The 18,800-nt window shown below is 31.4% G+C and overlaps 1 long non-coding RNA gene across 1 annotated transcript; it reads left to right on the top strand.

Moving 5' to 3' along the window:
• The first annotated feature begins 2,679 nt into the window (after positions 1 to 2,679).
• On the top strand, positions 2,680 to 12,383 carry LOC120083656. The gene is made up of 2 exons (XR_005483489.1): positions 2,680 to 3,003; positions 12,149 to 12,383. It is a non-coding gene; the product is annotated as an uncharacterized LOC120083656 (long non-coding RNA).
• The last annotated feature ends 6,417 nt before the right edge of the window (positions 12,384 to 18,800 follow it).

The raw sequence follows: 18,800 nt of genomic DNA, 5'->3' as shown, positions 1-18,800 counted from the left end.
TCAGATAGATATTGATAACTTTTATTTACGTCTATCAGAAACATAGAAATTTATCAATGTCTATTAATAAATAACTTCTAAAATTTTACCATATTTTTTATATTTAAAAGCCCTCTATTTTATTTTCTAAAAGATTTAGAAAACTAAATATTTGCAGAAATATTAAAAGAAAAGCTTAAAAAAAAAAAAAAAAAAAAAAAAGCGCTCCTTTTCTTTCACACATAACAAAAATTAATAATTAACTTTTTTTTTTTTTTAATGAAGCATCAACAGTTTTTTGATCGAGTACAACCTGTATCAAATCTCTTCCTTTTTGAAACCTTCTTTCAATGGCCTCCAACAAGAACTTTCCACAACAAAAGCTTTATCTGAACAAGTAAATTTCCATGGCATTTTTGACAGCGCATTAAAAAAAAAAACAAACAAAAGTTTAAGCGTTTTTTTGTTTTTGTTTTTTCTGGTTCAATTTTCCACAAACCAAATCGCAGTTTTCCAAAATTTCTCTCTACTTTCTTAGTTATTTTCCCTATTCTCTTTGACAAATCTAATAAAGCGTTTTTTTTTTCTTTCCCGTTTTTAGTCTCCTGATTCAGTATTCGGCAGCTAAATTGCATTTTTTGAGTCATCACTATAGTGGGGAAAATTTCCGACCACATGAATATCATATCCTTTTCGGTAAATTTCCTTGATAAATAACAGTAGACTCTACTTTAATGTAAGAGAATCATTTAAAAGTATGTTGACGTAACATACCATCACCGGAGGAAATTTTCATAATATTGAAATTTTATGACAGTCCATAACACAATCCAACAGACAGGGTCCAAAAGATTCTAAAAAAGAATCAAGCAAAGTTTTAGAAACGAAATCGACCCAACAAAAAGTTCTATATTTGCAAATGGAAATTTGGAAATGAGCAAAGTTTTAAACGAAATTCCGTTTGGGGAACCTGTTCCGATGAAGTTTCTATTTTCAGCACAGCTATAATTTGGAAGCTACTTTTTTGCTGAAGTGATTCCCAACAAAAAGTTTCATAACATTATTACCAAACTACTTCCAAATCCACAGAGCACAGGGCAAGAGCCAAGATCCATCAAATATGTAAACAAATTCGATTTCAATTTATGAAATTAATCATAATCTCAACCTAAAGTAACAGAAACAGGGGTCTCAAGAATTACACATTTTAACAAAAAGAAGGAAAATAAAACAAAATAATTAATCAGAACAAAAAGAATAAAAAGAGAAGAAAAAGGGGAAAAGCTTAAGGTTATGGTGTAGAGTAAATGCTAAAATAATACACTACATCTGATTTCATACAGAGCGAGACACCCCGAGCGAGAATTTACCAGAAGCTTAGTGAGCGAGTTCATGATTCGGAGTCAAGAACTCGCTCACTCTTCTTCATGACTCGGACTGAGCTTCCGAGTTGTAGCCGCTAGTACCTGGAGCCGGCGTGGTCGAAGTCGAGGTTAGGGTTTCGTCTTCTCTCCGTCCTCTTGCGAATCCTTCCGGTATCGATTTCACTGTTCTGAAGATGCTTCGGAAAATTCTGATCTTGATCAAACCTCGTCTCGGCGGCAGCTCCGACGGCCGCTTCAACCGTTCTTTGTTCGAATTCATTGAAATTGAGGTCCGAAACGGTGAAATTGGTGAGAGAATTGGCGAATTGAGTGATTGGAGCAGAGTGAAGGAGTAAGAAGGCAGCGAGAAGCTGCGGCGACGGCGGCGGATGGCGGGCGTCGGCTGAGCCTGGAAATATATATTTCTTTTTTGGGGAAGGAAAATTGTCGATAAAGAATGTGAGATAAAAGGGGGGGTTTTATAGAGGGAGATGGGTAAATTGGGGATTTCCCTTGCTTAGCTTGTTTACGAAGTCTGCTACAGTGTTTTAAGAGGAGGGTCCTTTTTTCAAATTTTTAAAAACTTAGGGGTACCATTAGTTTATTACAACAGAAGGGCAAATTTGTCCATTAATTTACATTTCTTTGGACCCTAATTATATGTGATGTCATTTAGATGCATGAGTTTGCCATGTATATCAAATTTTGAATATGTATTTTGATGATCAATAAAACTTTTGAAATTTTATTATTAAAATAAAGCATCAAACTAGTTGTATTTGATAATGTATGTAATAGATGTGTATATATATGTATGTATGTATGTATGTATGTAATAGATGTGTATACATATGTATGTAATGGATGCATATATATATATGCATAAATACATGCATGCATATATGTAGTATGTATGTATGTAATAGATGTATATATATATATATATATATATATATAGCATAGATACATGTGACATCCCAAACTTTTATGTAATATAAATTATTTTGTAATATTTGAGGATAATTTTAGATTTTTTAAAGGTTAAATTGGATTATTGTAGACGGATAATTCTATTTTAATATTTATCCATAAAAGAATCCTAAAGGAAAATTTAGATTTATGTCAAAAACATTTCAATATTTGGATCTTGGAAAAGATAGTTAGAATTAAGATAATTGATTTGGAATTATTTTTCTAAAAGAATTTTGGATTTTAAATCCAACTGGATTTTGAAATTGAGGAAGGAAAGGGAAAGGGTTTTAAGTTGCTAAATAGGTGATTGGGTTAGGGTTCATTTATATGTTTAGAGAAAAAAAAAAAAAAAAAAGAAAAGAAAAGTAGAAAAGAAAAAAAAAGAAAAGAAGGAAAAATAATTTTTTCCCCTCCCCGCCACGCGCCCCCCGCCGCCCCCCGTTTTCGTTTCGTCACGCACCCAGTTTTCTTCGGTGCAGCGTGAAGCCCTAGCCGACCAGCTTGCGTTCCAGCCACCGTCGTCGACTGCACGCCGCTGAGGCTCTCAGCCGTGGCCAGCCATCCCCGTCCGAACAGCCGCCGTCAGCCGTTAACGAGCCCGTCCGACGCCGTCGCGTCAGTTCTTTTTCACGTCCTCCGTCCGGCCACTACTTATTCACTTTTTCCATCACTAGATCTATCGATTTGGGTAAGATTTCTGTTGTTTGGGTTTGTTTTTTTATTGATTCATGAATATCCATTATCTTTTGGCATCAATCAATTGGTATCATTGTGTTTCAACTTTGGAAGTTTTTTGGTGTTAGGTGAAATTGGAATTTGTTTTAGCGAGTTTTGGTAAGTTTTATGCTTGATGACCCTCTTGTAGATTAATTTTGATTGTTGAGAAATTTTGAAAAAGTATTTTGGAAGTGACTTTTTTTTTTTTTTTTTTTTTTTTAACCAAGCTACATATGTTTAATTTATTTGAGACATTGATAGTGAATTATGTGTTTGATTCAAGCTTTAATTATGTAAGCCTAATTTCAAGGTATGATTAGGGACTTATTCAATAATTTATTTATAAAGCTTCATGAAATTCATTTTTATTTTAAGGGACCCAACAAAAGATTTTTCGGTTATTTAGATTTTTTTTTTAAAAGTTATTTATTTAGTAAAATTCTTTTATTTTTAGTTAGCATTTATGATAGGGTTATTTTGAAATTTATGCATGTGTGTCTTTAATATCGACCTAGTTTAAGTCATAGAAAGTCGGGTTGTTACAATATATATGCATAGATACATGCATGTATGTGTATATATACATACATGTATATATACACACACACATACATATACATAGTATTAATTTTCAATCTAATATGTCAATATTTTTACACTTTCATGGGTTTAGCATGGATATGAATGATAAATCGATATTTTCATTATATAGTAAAAAATCCATGAAACACGAAAACATAAACAACAAATGTCATTAATGTGAATATAATATAAATAATAAACATTCTAATTTGTTTACAAAATTATTGAATATATTTATTCACTATATTTTTAAATTTTTTGTTTTTATAATATTTTTAGAAATATCTATTAGTATCAACATTTTATTGATATTTCTCCAACATTTTTGTTGATATCAACATTTTAAACCTTGCATATAGAAAATGAAGACACACACTTGGTAAGAATATAACTCCATTTTTAAAGTGGATAAATTGCACACACATATATATATACACAAATGTGGAAAGTGCAAGGTGGATGATGTAGTATGAGGTGGTATCGTAGGATATGTAGATGTTTGTATGCTTGACACGTGGTAATTGTAGAAAATGATGAATGCATGAGACAGAAAATTATGCAAATGATGAATAGGTTGTGAAATGATGAAGTTAAGTTTAATATGATGGATGTGTGAAATGATGAAGTTATGTTTTGAAAAATCTAAATATAATAAAGAAATAGTGATTTTCTAAATAAATAAAGTAGATGTTTAAAATATAAAAATTGCTGAGAAACTTGAATTTTGTAATTAGGAGTTGGAATAACAAGGTAATACGTGGAGAAATGAAGAACTTTTATTAAAATTTTTGACAGAGTACAAGTTCTTTTTTCTCTCAAAGCAAAACAATCAAAAGATTAGAAAAAGACTTCTATCTTTTGATCCATATTAAGCTTCCTTTATATACAGATGGGAAGCTTTTCATGCAATACATTAATAGGATATGTTATAATTTACTATGACACGTTATTCTTAACATCATGGGTTGTAGGACACGTTTTTACTTAAAGTTTAAAATTACAACTGTACAGTACTTTGATATATTAAAACCTAAATTGATATACGTACAACACTTTGTCTTAATTTACAATTTGAGAATTTTGTCTTCTACTAATTTGGATCGGTGGATTGGGTTTTGGCGTAAATATGATGCATAAAATTTACAAAATCGTTTTCATCCTCTTCTTCTTGAATGTTGAATGTATTTTCTGAAGGAACCCTTATTCAAGAGTACCTATGAGCGGAAGCAGATCTTTCCAATTCATTATGACAGAATTATCGCATATACATTCGAACATAATTTCATAATGGGATCAAGAAATCATACCAGGTGAAGATCTCTTTTTCATAGCAAGTCTGAAGCCCAACCATCTACCTCAAACAATCACCACTCGGACAGAAGGAAACGGAGAAGATAACACCACTTAGAGCCCTCAATATTCTTGGAGTGAAAATCCAAAGTGTGGGCTTTGTTCGGATTTGGTAGAGGAAAGGAGGAAGAGCGATCGTACATTACGATCAAGCAAGTAGGAGATGCGGTTGTCTGTCACATAGACAATATGCTTGATCGTTTAGGTGAAGTATATGATCGTGTAGTAAAAGTAAGCGATCGTTTATAAGATCGTGTAGGAAAAGGTAAACGGTCATCCAAACGATCGTGTAGGAAAAAGGGTGAGTGATCGTCCAAATGATCGTGTAGGAAAAACTAAGCAATCGTCTATACGATCGTTTAGTAAATATCGGGAGCTAAACGATCGCTTAGGAAAAAGGTAAACGATCATTCAGATAATAGCGCGCGACGGTGTAATTGGTATGCGATCGCTTAGCAATATTGTATATGTAAGCGATCGTGCAGTCACTATCGTATAGCATTGATTTCTAAAGAATGACACTATCTTTTTCACAATATCCGCGCGCCTCGAGATCAACACACCATCTGCTATTTATAATGCATTCATCCGTTATTTAGAACGAAGATGCCGTCTTCCCATTTCCTTTATAATCGTCCAATGAATGTTGATCTTATCACATTCATAACTTATAATTAAATCATATATTAATTATAATATTTTTCCTCCACTAGATAAATCATATTTATATTCCAATTTCCTTCAAATTAATGTATCTCATATATAAAGTTAATTATATCATATTTAATTAACTCGTTCAATTATATCATATATAATCAAACTCCCTCTTGTCAATTTGAAACATTTCAAATTGACCCAAAACTGACTCTCAACTTGTATCCAAGCTATTAAGAGGACCTTATGGACCCATGGCTCGAAACTCCCAACGGTACGTGAATAACAGACTAAACTCTTTAGTCACGATATCCACCATCCGTTAACTGCCAACATTCCACTAAAGACGACAGTTGAACTCTTCTCGCCATAGATATATTTCTATGTCCATTGGATATAACCAATCATCAGCACGATGACCCTTCATAGATGCTCGTAATTACAACAGGCCAATTTACCGTTTTGCCCTTGTAATTACATCTTCCTTCTTTAAGTATCACTGATCCATCTAATGAACAATACAACATAGTCCTACTATGTGTGAACACCTCTCGGGCCATGAGAAGGTGCGTGCGCCACATCGTTCAAGCCATGGAATTAGCCCTCAAGGGAACTATCTATCTACTTACCCCTGCTTCAGGAAAGGAGTGCATTCCATCTTGTGTAGCTGAGTTCCCAGCTCCCAAATCAGACGAATCTCCCAAAATTGTAGTTTGAGTCAGCGTTCTGGCCACTCGCACCCATGCAAAATCAAAGAACCGCCCTCAATGGCAAGGTTCCCAACTCACTCAGGTTGAGATCATGTTACTTATGGTCATCCTAGTGAAATGAAGTCTCAGTTATGAACGGTGTTATATAATGAGACGTTAACACTTCGTGGTCAGGTCTTATACAAACTCTTTGTATAGGACGCCTCCGCTCGCATGTCCCCTAACGAATGATCAGGATCAGACATCTGTGACAAAGTCACAAACACTTGTGGACACATTCCACAAAGCGAGCCACATCTGTAGCGTTACCAGGATAAGGTTTCCCTCCTATATCCATATACTATAGATCATTTTAGTTATCACTCAAGATATGATCCACTTGTATGTCACCACATACACGCTTAAGTTACATACAGATAACCAGGGATATTAAGTTTATTGGTTTGTGGTAAAATCTAAATGTGCAAAGTCAAGTAGTGAAGTAAATATCATTTATATTATGCATCACAAGTGTTTGTATAAAGTTGTTTACAAACTACTGGACACAAGACTTTAGGGCACAAACCCCAACATTTTCTTCTTGGTTAGTAGTGGATTGAGACGAAATTTTTTGAAGGATATATTGAGTTCTTCTTCATTTGATACTTATGCCATTACAACCACTAGTCTTTATTTTTGAGTCAAGAATTGTTGACTTTTTTTTGTAGGTTTGGCTTCATATTGTGGAGATAGATGGAAAACCATTTTTCCACCATATTTTTTGAAGTAACAACTATGTTAAATTTGTCCCACCTCTTGATTCTGTATGTTCGAAAAAGACGGAAGATTCTATTTGATTATGTTATTAAGTAATTCCAGCAAAAGATCCATACCAAATTAAAATAATTTGAAAAACGTAGAGTTTGTCAAAAGAATTTGAGAAAAGATTATTTGAAAAGTATTAACTTCCAATAATTTGGTATGATAGGATAGCCTCATCAAGGCCAAATATATCCCACCAATCATTAAATCATAATGAAAAATTTTGAATACATGTTTTGTCAAACATTATGAACTAGGAATGTTTAAATTGGTTTAACCAAACATATTATAGAAGCATTTTGATAATCGATGCATGAATAAGTTTGTGGAAGAAATTGATGAGAAAATATTTTTTCGGTATAAATACTTTAATTCCATTTGGTTGGAGTTAGAACACGAAGAATCCTAACTTTTGAAAAGGCAATTCCGTTGGGGTCGTCTTTATTTCTATTATGAGTGATTTCAATTGAGTCGGTATCAACAAGAGTAAATTCATAGAATAAACGTTTTTTTTTTTGTGTGAATGATTTGGAATAAAATGAAAATTCGACAAAAATATTTTTTGGATTGTTTTTAGACTAAATACCTAGGAATTATGGCTCAAAAGTTGTAATATGTGAAGTTTGGGTTTTATTATGGTAAGAGGTGGATGAAGATGGTCGATTATTAAAGGTTTTGTTTGAGGGTATAACTTTTGAATTTTGAGAGTTTGAGTTTGTAACGACTTGGATGTAAGTGATTGGAGGAGTGGATGACTCCTCAGTTTTGATAGCAGAAGAGTTGATTGTCATGCAGAAGGCCTTAAAGGGATGGATGATCCCAAAATTTGAAATTTGTTTGATAACGGTATTGTTTGATGATTTTTACCTTTTCGATCCTCCATTGCTTGTGATGATTCTCCTTTGAAAATTGAAACGCTTGAGAGTACGAGGTTTTAGTTTGTGGAGGTGTTGAACGTTGTTATTGTTTTTTTTTTTTTTATCACGATCATTATTTTCTTCTTTCTTACAAGTATAATTCATTTTTTCTTCTCTCTCTCTTTCTCTCTCTTTTTCACTTTTGCTTAAATAAATTCTCTTGTGGGGTAATCAGGAAGGGATTTTGTACTTCTTTTTATAACTTCAATTTTGAAGTCAAAACAAGAAAGTATTGCATGCCATCTGGACGAAAATTGTTGAGAAACCAAATTTTTAACATCATTTTCTAAAACATCTGTAGCTGCTTTGCAATCAACACGTATTAAAAAGATTTTGTTGATTAAACCACTTTGGAATTTGTTTATACATAAAACAATTGATAAAATCTCCTTTTTTATGGTTGAATAATTTTGCTGAGATCCTAGCCAGATACCTGAATGATATCTAACTAGTTGTTTGATCATTGATGGACTTTTTGAGGATGCCACCATATCTTATATCTGATGCATCTGTTTCTACAATGAGTCATGCATGTGGATTGATGATCGATAAACATGGAAGACTCTTGTCTAGATCTTTGATGGTTTTAATGATGCATGTATGTTGATGAGTCCACGGAAGGAAGTTTTCCTAAGTCTTTGATATAAAGGTTCATATGTTTGTCTCAAATTTGGAATAAAGTCTGATATATACATGAAAATTTGTTAGCAAATTCTATCAATCTTTAGAGTGATTTTATTTTTCCTTGAAAAATATTGTATCCTAAGGACCTTTTTTTATTTTTTATTTTAGGTAGAGAAACAACTAAACCACTTCATTTAGTTATTTTGTAAAATATTTTTAAATATTTAAAATGTTGAATTAAAAAAGATTGTTAAAAGATTGAAACATCATCACTATAAACAATTGTGAATTCTTGATATGGATTAAAAATCTCATTCATAATATTTTGAAATTAAGAAAGGGCATTTTTGAATCCGAATTACATTACATTCTATTCGTATTATCCAAATGGAACATTGAATGTTGTTTTATACTTATCTTTTTCACCAATTTGAATTTGCCAAAATCCAGATTTCATATCAAATTTTGAGAAGACTAAGACATTTTGTCTTCAATTGATTAAGTCATTTTTGTTTGATATGGGATAACGTATCCATTCTAAGATAAAATTTAAAGGTTTGTAATTGATTACAAGATGAGACACTCCTCGTTCAATTTCTGCTTGAATATAACATAAAAAGTTGCACAACTCCAGGGTGATTTACTAGGTCGTATGAGTTATTTTTCTAAAAGTTCTTAAATTTCTTTATGATAGTGTCTTAATAGTTCATGATTCATCTGTATAAGTCTTGCTTTGGTAAGAATTTTTGGTTCATGAAAACTTTTAATGTATGGTAGACTAACAATTTGCTACTTTCTTTCCTAGAAGACATTAGGAATAGAAGCACATATTTCTTTTTCAAATTAATTCCTTGATGTGATTAATTTATTTTTTAATATAAGGATCATCTAGTTGTTTTTCAAATTTTTTTATGATTTATTTCTACTTTTAGAAACTGTATTTGTTGAGTTTTTCTTTTAATAGAATTAACAATTTTAAATATTGAGGAATATTGAATAAAATGTATTGTTTTAGTAGATATGAAATTTACAAATTTAAAGGTAATATTTTGATCTAAATTTTTTGAAATTATTCATTTCTCATTTACCGAGAGTGGATAAAGTTGGGGTAGGAATGAAGTTCCTAACATTATTTCTTCATCTAAGTCCTTAACTAATATAAATGTATTTTTAAAACAATATCCTTGATTGCAAATATGTGCATTTGAGAGTTTGCAGCGAATTTTTAATCTTTGACCATTGACACCATGTAATTTTTCTGAGTTTTTTTTCCAGAGTATTGAGTAGGTATAAAACCTTCTCATATACAGTTTTGATCAACTCTTGAGTCCATTAAAACCTAAGAAGTCAAATGGTATACCTTATTTATGACAAGGTTAATAATAGAGTACCATTTGTGTAATTGAACTTTATTGATAAGGTTGGTAAAAGACTCATGAAAAATTTCATTGGCTTTGTTATCAATTTCAATATTTTTAGGATTTTCAGAAGTGGGAAGTTAATCAATTATTTGTTGAGTTTGAAGTGATAATAGTTCAAATTTAATTTGAGAATTTTCTTTTTTAATGTTAGATATTTCTTCTTTTATTGTATTTATTTCTCTTTGAAGGTTGGAAATAGTTACTGGTTTTGTTTTAGGTTTGAAGTGAGAAAATATATCTTTAAGATTGTTATGTTGGAAATTTTGTTGTTTAGGTTTTTCTATAACAAGATCTTTAAGTTTTTTGAAATATTCTTTTTCAATTTATGGATTTTCAATTTTTCTAATGACTTCAAAAAGAATTTCTTGGTCTCTTGAAATGATATTTATAGTTTTATTACCTGTACATGTTTCTATTTGATTATTACTAGAGGATAATGATGTTTCAGAATTAGAATTATCAGTATTTTCTTGGATTTAAAAAATTTGGTCATAAGAGGATTCTTCATTGCTGTATGACGAAGAGGAAGGGTCTGTACGTATTATTAAATTTAATAATTGAATTTTTTAGTCTTCTTCTATTTCTAAATTATTAATTTTCTTTTTCATAGGATAGTTGGAAGCAATGTGTCCTTTTTGCCTACATTTATAAGAAGTAATTTTTTTCTCTTCTTAGTAGTTTTATAATTCTTATATATATATATATATATTCTGTTTTGATTTATAATTTTGTTTGTTTTGGTTATTTTGAAAATATCATTGCATTCTATAGTGTTTTCTGTAAAAGTTTCTTCTAAATTTCTTGGGTCGCTTTCGTGCTAATCGAACATGTATTTTCTCATAATCATATTAAGCACAAAAAGATCCAAGTTCCTACTTTTGCTTATGAAATTCATTTTTCATTTTTGCCTTTAATTTAAGGTTTGTACATAAAGCTAATCCTTCATTGTTGATAAAGTTAATTAGTTCAATGTAGGTTAGATTATCAAAAGGAATTGTACCTTGATAAGTTTGTCTTATTGTTTACGTACCTTTTTAGCAAATAATTTTGGTAATCCTGAGAGAAATTTTTCTTTCCAATATTTATTGTTGCAGTCTATTCGGGTGTAAACTTTACTTAAGAAAACATCTTTATACCATCTGAAATCTTGAAGTTTTGGACAAGTAAGGTTCTAAAGTATTTCAAAACTTCATTCTTGGCATTGAACAGGTTCTCCATTAAAGTTTTTGGTAATGGTGTAAATCAAAGTTGCAATAGTATTTTGCGTTTAATTTATTCCTAAGTCACTTTGTTCAACTTTAATGGCAGTTAATATTCTTGTTTTGTCACTTGAGAATACACAATTATCCCACAATCCTTTTAAATTTCAAGTGAATCCAAACATTTAAGCAATTTGGTAGTCTGTATTTTCGTGTATCTTTTAAGCAGTGGCGGCTAAGGTCATCTCATGCATTAAATTTAGAATTTGATGTTCAGTCATGCCATCTATATTCCATTCATAGATGTCATTTCCTGTATATTGAGTCTGGGTTAATTGATGTCTCTCTTCATATTGCATGTCAGAGAGAGATGGTTTGGTATAATAATTTCTTAATTTTAAGTATCTAGGATTTATTATCTTTTGAAGAGTGGGAATCTGAAATTGTTCTTCCAGGTTATCATCAAAATTCTCTTTTAGTTTTATGTATGTCAGAATGATTTTCACCAGGAGTTTCATTTATAGTATTAACTTCTGATGTTGATGTATTTAATGTTTTTGATGAATTTAGGTTTAAGTTTTGTAATTGAAGGTTAATTTTGTCTAAAGTATTATTGGATTCTTTACTTGAAAAATGAATTAATTTTAAATGTTTATCTGAAATTTCAAAAGGTCTAAATAAAGGTTGTCTTATCAATTGGTTGAGGTTGTGATTTTATAGGATAATGTTAGGGTTCAAGTTTAGAATCTATTCTTTCCACTGGGTTAGATATTGCATGTAAAATTTTATTGGAATAATTATTTTGTAATTATATATTTTTAATATCTTTTAATGTCGGTAATTTTGTTTCGATTTCAGGTACGTCAATTATTTTGAAAGGAAAAGTTATTACTTCTTGATTATTGTTATTTTGAAACTTAATTTCTTCTAAAGGGGGACATGTAGAAGTTATGTATCTTTTAGGATTTGTAGTCTCCCATGTGGGAGAAGAGGTATTTGTTTTAATAGTTTGATATGAAGGAGATGTAATGTTTTGATAATATGTCCTATATTTCATCCAATTGAAGAAATATATTTATTTTGAGTTTTTCTATTGTTTTGTAATATTCATCATGAATTTCACTTTGTTCAGTTTTGTTAAAGGATTCAACATATCTCTTAAGAGTTTATTTTTGTCCGACCAAAATTCTTTATTTAGTTCTATTTTGCTAATTATAAAGGATTTGGAAATAACATTTAATAGATTAATATTTTGCATATCAGAATGGGATGTAGGTAAAGTTGGATCCTTATCTTTTATATAAAAAGATTGTGGCATTGTATTATCAAACCGAACTCCTTGAAGGTTTATAGAAGTACTTGGTTGAGGAGGTTTATATGTCGTAGAAAATCTAGGAAGTTCCATTTTTGAAGATTGAAACTGTATTTTTACAATTCCATCTTCATTTTCAATAATTTGGGTTAATTTTTGATCTTCAATCGATGGTTTAAAGGCGTCTTCTAAATTCCATTTGGGATTATAAGTAATTTGATTCCAAGATAACATTGTTGGAGTAAGCGTATTTGAGTATTGAGTATTAGCTTCAATTAGAAGGGTTTGATCTTTAGGAGAAGTCCTAAGAGCTTTAGGGGATAAATTTGTATGCATTAATTTGTAATATATTCGAAATATTCCTACAATGGATTCAGTTTGTGGTTTCCAACCCATATTTAGAATTTTAATATCAAACATTAAAGATTGAAATATATTTGGATGACTTAATAAAACTGAAAAGTTTGGATAACAATTGAAGTAAACTGGTCATCTTTCTAGATTTGATTCAGCTATAGAGAGTACTGAATTTTAAAAGTTTCTATGTCTTTTATCACGTAATAGTAATAGATTTAGAATATCTAATCTTATCCTATAAAGAGATTTTATGGCAATTTAAACTAATCCTATATGAAGAAATTTCTATTTTTCTTGGTGTTGAAGAATTGATTGTCTTGAGAATAAACAAAGAGTTTCTGAGAGTCTATTAATTGGGACTAATTGTTCTTTTGTCTTGATTCTATAGTCTTGAAGAAAATCAAATTTTCCTATATGATAAATAATTTTAATATCCACTTTTAGTATATGCCAATTATGGAGGCTTTTTTCTATTTTTGCTATCTGAAGCTCTTGACTATTGACTACGGAGAGTTGGAAATCATTTGTATAATCTTCAATTATATTTGAGTATTTTGTAATATGGGTTTTAGAGAATATTTTTCCAAGTAACTTAGACATTAGAAATTTATATCTTAAAATCTTATTAAGATTCTAATTATCTATTATGACGAATAATCAGGATGCTAAAATTCTACAACATTGGAACTCCAAGCTTACCAATAATCTTACGATTCTGCTGTCGGGAACACAAAGTTTACCAAAATACTATTCAATATAATTAATTAGCAAAACTTGATTATTATCACAAAAGATACTTAGAATAATATTAAAACAAAGACCAATAAATCTTTAATGCTAATTTAATTGAACTAATACACTCTGCTAGTAATGCTTAGCTCTGATAACATTTTTTACGTGCGCATATGGCCAGTGCGAGATGGATGCATGTAGCATGAGGTAACATTGTAGGATATGTGGATGTTTGATTAATTTAATATGATGCATGCAATTATATATATATATATATATATATATTCCTACAAATGGATATAGATTAAAATAAGGGAAAAAGTACCTCTTTTTGGTTCCTAGATTTTAGGTCTAGTCTCAATTTGGTCCCTAAGTTTCAAAATTTTACATTTTTAATCTTTAGGTTTTGAGTTCCATTTCAGTTTGCTCCCTAAGTTTCAAAATGTTATAATTGTACCATTGAAATTTGAGCGTTGTTTCAATTTGGTCCCTATGTTTCAAAATTTACACTATCAACCTCAATTGTTCATTAAATACTCAACTTTTTAAGCAACTAAATAACTTTCTGCTAATATCTATTAATTAATTTAGAAGAATTATAATTTGTTGGCGCTTGAATCTCATCCTCGCTGGGCTTTGCTGCAAGTGTCTAGTGGTCTTTATCTTTGGTTTGTTTCTCCTTAGTCTGCTTTGAATATTCTCCGAGCTGACAGCGCAAGAGTTTCTCGTACTGGTGCGGTGTTAAGCCTATTAAATTCCGATGCTTAAATTAGTACAAGGAATGACAAATTCAAGTAAACACAAAAGAAGTAAGGTTTGGTCTCTTTTTTGAAAATTACTTACTTTCCTCCTTTGGGTTCGTTGAGTGGGGCTATTTATAATCCTGTCATGTGACACAAGGCTATGGTTACGTGTGACGATAAGGGTTCCAGGGACGTTTTAAGTGCTCGAGGTTGTAGGATGTCAGTCTCGTCTTAACTCGATTATTTTTCGATTGGTATATATTCGCAGACTCGATTAGTTGGTCCAAACCTCGAGTCACTGATATTTTCTTTTTGGGACCACACTCCCTAAACAGTATGATGTCACTAAGATCTAAGGTTATATGATGTCACTTGAACAGTATGTGGTTGCCATACAGATAGTTCATGTTCAAGTAATAACCTAAAAGGTTTGCAGTAAATGGATGAAGGTTGGATGCCTTATCTTGGTAACACTGCGGATACGATCCACTTTGTAATTGTTACATGAGATGTAAGTTTTATAAACAATATGAACCATATTATTCATGTAGAGACATGTAGTGGAGGTATCTTGTATAAAGGAGTTTATACATAGACCAGACTGCATAATAATTAGTTTCTCTTTATAACATCATTACTTGAAGAAACTAATATTTCACTAGGATGACCATAGGAGACATGACCTTATTCCTGAGTGAGTTGTGAATTCCTGTTTATGACGACAATCCTTTGATCTGTATGGATGAGAGTGGCCATGATAGCCGACTCAACAAGTCTACCATTTTTGGGATTTGTCTGATTAGGGAGCTGGGAACACAACTACACAAGATGGAATTCACTTCTTCCCATTCCCTGAGAAAATAGATAAATTGCTCCTTTAACCGCTGATTCTAAGTCTTGAACAATGAGGCCTCAACCTCTCATTAGCCTGAGAGGTGTTAGTTTGTAGTTGGACTATAAACTGTTTATTCATTAGAGGAATCAGTGATACTTAAGGAGTTAGATATAACTATAGAGGTAAAACGGTAATTTGACCTAGCTGTAGTTATGAAAGATTTTTGAAGGGTAGACTCACTCTTGATTAGTTATATCCATGGACACAGAAATATATCTACAGTGCGAAGAGTGCAACTATCGATCTTTAGTGGAGTGATCAGTAGTTAATGAATATTGATTAATTGGATTAAAAGAGTTTAATCAATTAATCTCATATCATTGGAGCTTCTAATTTATAGGTCCCTAAGGTCTCTTGGCTCACTAAAGGATAGTAATGATGAATGATTTAAATTGAAATCAAATGAAGAAATTTTATATTAATAAAATTAATATATAATGGTTAATTATAGATGTGATCTATAATCCAAATTATGTAAAAAAGATATATTTAAATAAGATTCAAATATTAGATACATATGAATTAGATTCATAAAGAAATCTATACATATAAATGAGTGATATCTATATGTTAATTAACTCCATATTAAATATGATTTAATATAGTTACTTACTTAATTAATTAATAGTTAATTAATTGATTAAGAAATTATGGAGATTGGAGGTTAGCATAAACATATGATATTTATGATGATTAATTAAATATATATTAAATAATATTTAATATATGGTTATTTAATTAATTAGCACTAAGGGCATAAAAGAAAACTCTTGGAGAAGGGGTTGACCCTTCTCCATATAAATACATCCTTATAGCCATTTTAGGTAAGGTTTTGATATCACACAAAAACCTAGCCTCCACATTCTCTCTAACTTCTTTCTAGAACTCTCTAACCTTTTCCTCCCCAAAGTTCTTGAAGACCATATTTCCAAGTTCTTTGAATCCTAGAGAATAGCAAAGTAACTCCATTGGTGGTGTTCTACTACGTTGGAGAAGTTCGAGATTATTAACAATGGTGGAAGAAGAAAACTAGAAGAATCAACAAAGGTAAGGTTTGATTTCTCCTATTCTTCCTTTTTATTTGAATGTTTATCCTAAAATTACATGTTTTATTTTACTGTTTTTATTTCTTTAAAAATCAGATTTCTAAATGCAAGACGTTCACACACTTCCATTTGGGATTCGATTGCTTCAGGTACTTGGGGTAATTGCATTTCCAATGATCATCCACATTGTAGTAGAAGTACTTGTCTTTTTCGGCCACCTTGTCCTTGCCTTTGCCTTTCCCAATAGTAGGAGTCTTCCCTTCCCTCCTTTCTTCTTTTGGATCTTCTTAGAACTAAATGATGAAGGAACAGACTTAGTTCCTAGAGAATGAACCCTTATGAAACTTTTTGGAATGAGCAACATTTGTCTCTCCTTCTATTGGTCCCTTACTTTTCATAAGAGAATGATAAGTATGTAACTCATTTAGAAGGGTAGTTATGGTATACTCTATTTTATTTATAACAATATTGTTGCGGAATTGAAGGAAACTCTTCAGAAGAGATTTTAGAATAAAAGACACCTGACTTTGCTCGTCGATGACTACACCATTCATCGTGGCGACATTGAAGTGGACCATCAGGTCAAGAACATGTTCTCTCACTGATTGATCTTCCTTCAATCACATGTTATTAAACGTACTTGAGGGCCTCATGTCGGATCTGAGAGGACGTTTGTCAAAACATCTCCTGGAAGAACTTCATGATCTGACGTGCATTGATCATGGCCTCGTGCTTCTTGGTAAGAACGTCAGACAGACTTGCCAAGATATGTAGACTCGGGCCTTGTCATTAACCTTTGTCCAGTGGTCATGAACATCACTCATTGCTTGGGATACATTTCAAGTAGGGATTGGAGGACACTCCTCCGTTAAGATGAACCACAGATCATCTATAACTAGAATTGTATTCAAGTTAGATTTTCGAGTCGCATAGTTTTCACCAGTTGATTTTTCGTTCTTTAGAAAGGATATAATTATTGGATTGGTAGCAACACGCAGCGGAAGAGAACAGGATCCATAATTTTGGCATAAACAGAAACATGCTTAAACAGAATTTAATGGGTTTCAAGAACATACCTTTGAAGAACCATTGAAATCTCTATTTCCAGCTGCAAAATCCTCCAAATCTTTGTGTAGACCACCATAAGATCTTCCCTACTATTCTCTTAGTACTCTAGATTGAGTTGTGGGACTCAAAATAAGCTGAAATCAAAGGGAACTTGGAGAAAGCTCACTGTTACAATCGAAAAATGAAGAACACCTTCTTAATCGGAATGTTTCAGAAAAATTCTATTGATTCATCATCCAACTACACTTCAATCTGTTCAATATATTGCAGACATTCATGCAAAGAGATTTGTTGCATAGGATGCAACTCATGCTTGGTGTTAATGAAGGAAGAGGTGAGTTTTTTTGTGAGCTACTTTTAAAGATGTAGATGGAAAAACCTTTTTTTTTTTTCCTTTTTGTGTAATTTTTCTATTTCCAAAATCTATTTTGATTTTAAAATCATATTTCTTTATAAAATAAAAATTTATTAATTTTAAAAATTAATTTTCTAATAAAATTAATAAATAATTATTTAAACAATTTAAATAATTCTAATTAATTTAATATCCAATATTAAATTAATTTTAACATAAATTCATCTTCATATATTTAAATCATATTTAAATATATATTCTCCAATTCCGTCTTATTCTAATTTGGACATTTCAAATTAACTTATCATGCTACTCTAAAGCTTATCCATTTCTGAGCTAGGAGGGGGACCTTGTGGACCTACAGATCATGGGCTCCAACAATTCGAGATTAATCGACTAAACTCATTAGACCGATCTAACCCCCCATTCGTTAACTAATGGTTCACTCTACTAAAGCCCATAGTTGAACTCTCTTCACTGTAGATATATTATGTCCACTCGATATAACCATGATTAGTAAGTCAACCTTTCATAGGTTGTTCGATATAACCGTGATTAGTAAGTCAACTCTTCACAGGTTTATCGGAAAAATAAACTTGTCAATCTTTACTAATACAACTCCAATCTTCCCTCTATGGTATCTAATGGATATGTCAGCAAGCTGTAGCATTACCATGGTAGGCGTTGCTTCACCAATCCCAAGCTTTTTGAAAATTGAAAGGGGCATCAAGTTGATACTAGCTCCCAAGACACATAACGCATGGCTCACATCTATTCCTCCGATCAAGCACGAAATTGTATAACTGCCTAGGTCTCTATGCTTTTCAGGAATATTTCTTTTCTTCGATAAAATACCCTTCAGAACTATTTTTTCCTAGGTCTCTATGCTCTTGAGTTAATGCCATGGTCTCAAACTCGTTGATCTTCCTTTTCTTCGATAAAATACCCTTCAGAAACTTCTTGTAACTTGAAATTTTTTCTAACGCTGCAATGAGTGGAATG

This window comes from Benincasa hispida, chromosome 8 (genome assembly GCF_009727055.1).
Source record: "Benincasa hispida cultivar B227 chromosome 8, ASM972705v1, whole genome shotgun sequence".
In the NCBI taxonomy this organism is placed as follows: domain Eukaryota; kingdom Viridiplantae; phylum Streptophyta; class Magnoliopsida; order Cucurbitales; family Cucurbitaceae; genus Benincasa; species Benincasa hispida.
The sequence above is the reverse complement of the archived record's forward strand: the minus strand, read 5'-3'. Positions and strand labels throughout refer to the sequence as shown.